Source organism: Gymnodraco acuticeps, unplaced genomic scaffold (genome assembly GCF_902827175.1).
Source record: "Gymnodraco acuticeps unplaced genomic scaffold, fGymAcu1.1, whole genome shotgun sequence".
Lineage (NCBI taxonomy): Eukaryota > Metazoa > Chordata > Actinopteri > Perciformes > Bathydraconidae > Gymnodraco > Gymnodraco acuticeps.
The window spans coordinates 837,477-842,016 of NW_022991022.1; the positions used below are offsets into that span (position 1 = coordinate 837,477).

The window sequence follows — 4,540 nt, forward strand, 5'->3', positions numbered from 1 at the left end:
CACAAACTTTTAAACAATGAGAACAATAAATACAATAAATGACAAGAATTCGTATTAAATAAAATTAATACATTTCTTACAGACAGGCCTCGTGGTGTCCGTAGGCTTGCCCTCACTGTCAGAGATATAGCTAAAATACTTCCACATTTAGCTTCTGGCGTCTTTTTTTGTCAACAAGCCGAGGGGCAGCGGCAGTTGCACTCCCTCTTGCAGCCATGCTTCTCGTTTTCTCACATGCTCTGGCAGCTAGCGCGTGCACGAGAGCGGGGAGGCACTTGAGCGTGCTTGAGAGGGGCGGGACTGTAGGCACGGCTGCAGTGCAGGGAGTGGAAGCAGAGCGCTGAACACACACAGCTCTTATTTAAACGGCGCTTTCTCACCGGAGTACTTTCCGCCGTCATTCTTAAACGGAGGAATCGTAACGTTTTTAACGGCAGGGTATCGCGGTATACCTTTCAAGTATCGGTACACCGTGCACCACTAGTCAGGAGTCAGTGTCTCTCCCCCAAACTCACACATATAAAATTCAATATGAACTGAAGAGCCGCATGAAACTAGGCAAAGAGCCGCATGCGGCTCGAGAGCCGCAGGTTGGCCACCCCTGGCAATGCATTTGTATCAGGAGGTGTGTGGCGCAGTGGGTAGTGCGTCGGTGTTCGGATCATGGAGTCAAAGGTTCAAACCCCACTGCAGTCAACATGTCGTTGTGTCCCTGTGACACTTCACCCCAAATTGCTCCTGTGGGAATTGTCCACAGTATTGAGTATGTAAGTCGCTTTGGATAAAAGCGTCTAACAAGTGACAGGTAATGTAATATCAACTTTTATTGTATTCAATCATTTATTTTTGTATTTTTATATATTATGTCATTTTCAAACCTCCATGGGTAAGCAGCCCATAGTGAGCACATAATTTACTTACATTTTACCAGTAGACTTTCTCCATTCATCACCTAAATATATATATCACAAAACATGGTTGCACAGGGAAACTCCCATTGTGCTGATAATACATTTACGATGTAATATTATATTATAATGCATTGTAGACTAAAATGTGCTATTCTGTTTTGTTAAACACTAAAACCTGTGGGCTGAGAAACTGTAAAACTAAAATGATTTTATGATAAATTGGTATCAAACACATCTGAGGTGCAACTTTTGCAATAAGGAGGGCTCGTCCGGGATTTGAACCCGGGACCTCTCGCACCCTAAGCGAGAATCATACCCCTAGACCAACGAACCATAAAATTGGACGATAACCATCAGTTTTTTTCTTTACTTTATATGCCACGTTGCATGACCTCTGCTGCTCCTCTTTCAACTTCAGAGGTATATTTCCTGGTGGTTCAGAGCCCTCTAGAGGCGCTTTGTTGACCTGCAGATACAACCTGATGCAACCCTGCAGAAGTGACCTCTATTAAATCGTCTTTCTCTCACCAGGGCCACAGGAATGTTATGGAGGAAAGAAATTGACACAGGTATAAATAAATGCATGAATAAATATATATATTAAATTCAGGAATAAATGAATAAATAGGGAAATAAATAATAAAAGTCTAAATTTAAAAAAAAGCCTAAATAATAAATAAAATGAATACATAAATAAGTGTAATTAACTCGAGTGCATGCAATCAACTCCCTGAAATAACACCGGCCTTAGAGCTTTGTCAGCACTGCAAGTGTTAAAAGAACACCCAAATCAACACTTATCAACTCGAAATAATTGACACTGAAACATTAACACTATTTCACACTACAGAATTTGCTGTATGCAGTGTATGAAGGGGGTGGGGCTGGGCTTTATCTAAAGTCAAAGATGAATCTTGATTGGGCCAAATTTGACCTCGAGTCACCCAAAACAATTCTGCTGGGTCTTCCCGAACTGAACACCACATTTTTTAGAGACCCTCAGACTTGGCTAGAATTGTCAAAATCAGTTTTGTAGTGTTTATATAGTTGTTGTGGGGGATATCATGAAGCCTTGTTCCGATAAAAAAAACTAGAGCGTAGTTATTATATAATTTTAACTTGAAACGGGTCACGGGAGACCCAAACACAATATAAGGGTTAAGAAGTACAATACAAGACTAGCACAAGTTTCATCTGTGGGCCGTACTGCATTATACTTTTTGAATTTGCTGAGGGCCCGATTCAAAATGGCCCCCGGAACATAGTTTGGACACCCCTGGTTTAGATACTCGAGGGTTCAAGAGGCGTTATTGTCTTATAGCTACAGTGTAGATATGGCAATGAAAATCTCAACAATGCTACATAAATATATATATATGGGTAACTCATACTTACTGATATCCATTTAATCATATTTTACATCTTGGTTCTCTCTTCGGACGTTGGAATATTATTAATACAGAATTGCTCATTTGCAAAAGTCACATTAGATTGAATTTTATGACTACTGAGCCAAGTATTTAAAATAATTATTTCTAAATGAAATGGCAGCTCTAGATTGTCATCCGATGCATTTAATGTTGTTAATATCATTTTCACCTCAGGAGTTTCCTTGTGCTAATTTATTTTTGTGATATTATGAGGAAAAGAGAAAGTCTAAAGGTTATATGGTTCAATTTAAGTTCATTTGCTTTGTAAAGATATACAATGTGTTTACCATTGGGCGCTGGACGGGGGGGGTATAATAGAAAATGGTGAAAGGAAAATATTAAACATATGGTAATCATTACATTAATTATAAATACAAAAAATCAAGATGATCATTAAAAGTAAGAAAATATATTTATTTAATATATTTAAAATTTGAATTTCACTTCCTTTATGTATTTATTTAAGTATTCATTTTATTTATTATTTAGGCATTTTCTATTTATTCCTGAATTTAATATATATATTTATTCATTTATTTATATATTTGTACCTGTATCAATTTATTTCCTCCATAACACTCCTGCAGCCCTGGTGAGATAAAGATGATTTAATAGAGTTCACTTCTGCAGGGTTTTATCAGGTTGTGTCTGCAGGTCAACAAAGCGCCTCTAGAGGGCGCTGAACCACCAGGAAATCTACCTCTGAAGTCTAAAAGGGAGCAGTAATGCGACGTGGCATTTAAAGTAGAATAATGAACTGATGGTTATGAGTCTATTTCATGGCTCGTTGGTCTAGGGGTATGATTCTCGCTTTGGGTGCGAGAGGTCCCGGGTTCAAATCCCGGACGAGCCCTCCTTATTATGTCCCTAAGGGTCTGACAGAAGCAGTTATTCCAGTTTAGATCAAGGGTGTCCAACGTTTTTCACCGAGGGCCAAATACAGAAAAACATATACGAAGAGCTGGGTTTCATTTATCTTGTTAGCAGCTCATTCCTTAAAACAGAAGCCTCAGATTGATTATCATAAGAGGAAATATGAAGGGTTTATTTCAAGTGTGTTATGAAAATAAGTTATTGGGCTTTTTTCTTATCAACTTAGATTTGATAGAAACATTTTTCAACTTTAATTGACTGAATTTGTTTGAAAAGTGGAGGGGCTGCGCTGGCAGCTCTGGGAGGGAAAAAACATTTTTGACCGTTGGTGCTCATCCTCATTTTCGGCCTTGATGTAACAACATTCCAGCCTGTCCTCCTACAAAAAATGACCATATAGGTCGATTGTTCAGCAGCTAAATACGACCCAGAGTCACGTTTTAAAGCGTAGCACCTCTAGTGGTCGTGTAAGAAACAACATGCTCCTGTCGATTGCAAACGCTCCGGAGGGTCGTTTATTCACAAATAACCCTCTCTGGAAAATCCTAAATTGTGGAATAGTTTGGCCATTAAAATGCTTTTTTATTAGATTTCTAGCGAGAAGTATATATTGTACTTTTATAATCTACGTCCAGTGGATGTGTAGGATCTACAGTTTGATAGATATAGGAAGATGATTTGAGGTCTCGCCAGGAGAACGTGGACTGTTAATGGGGCAGCTTCCATGTAAAGTTAGCGTGGGTGAAAACAGTATTTCCGGTCTCGAAGTTTTCATAATAAAACCGGAAGTATTCCCCACACTGTCAAATGATTACACAGTGATATCTCCATTACTCATCCACTAAAAAACATCAGTTTATCCTTGTTAATTACACAATATTGATTGGTTTAAATGGTGTACAATGCTTTTGTGTTTTTAACCTTTGATTCGGAGAAACAAATAGTTTTTTCTGAGTTTAGACACGACAGAGTTTCCGAAGACACTACACTACCCAGAATCCCCAGCTATCGTTTGGGACTACAACATCCGCCTTGCTTTACAAACCCCGTGATTAGCCCTCAAGCTCTGTGATTGGATGTTGGAGTGGCAGTGCGATAAGGTTATGCCGAGTGTCAAACAGCTCTTTGAAATGGAATGGAACCACGCCAGACTATCCAAAACTGGACTTGGACGGGTCCAGCCCAGCCCTCCCCCCCAGAATTACACATGCTGGCTATTGTGTGTTTCGCAATTCCCACAATTAGAAGTTGCCAGTATTAAACTGTATACATCCCTGGAGGTTTAAGGGATACGAAACACATTGGTGTTATCAAATTTAAAACATA

The 4,540-nt window shown here is 39.1% G+C and overlaps 2 non-coding genes across 2 annotated transcripts; one reads left to right on the forward strand and one right to left on the reverse strand.

The window, feature by feature from the left end:
• Positions 1-1,172: 1,172 nt before the first annotated feature.
• trnap-agg lies at positions 1,173-1,244 on the reverse strand. The gene has a single exon. It is a non-coding gene; the product is annotated as a tRNA-Pro (tRNA).
• A 1,878-nt stretch (positions 1,245-3,122) lies between these two features.
• trnap-ugg lies at positions 3,123-3,194 on the forward strand. Its single transcript has one exon. It is a non-coding gene; the product is annotated as a tRNA-Pro (tRNA).
• Positions 3,195-4,540: the final 1,346 nt, after the last annotated feature.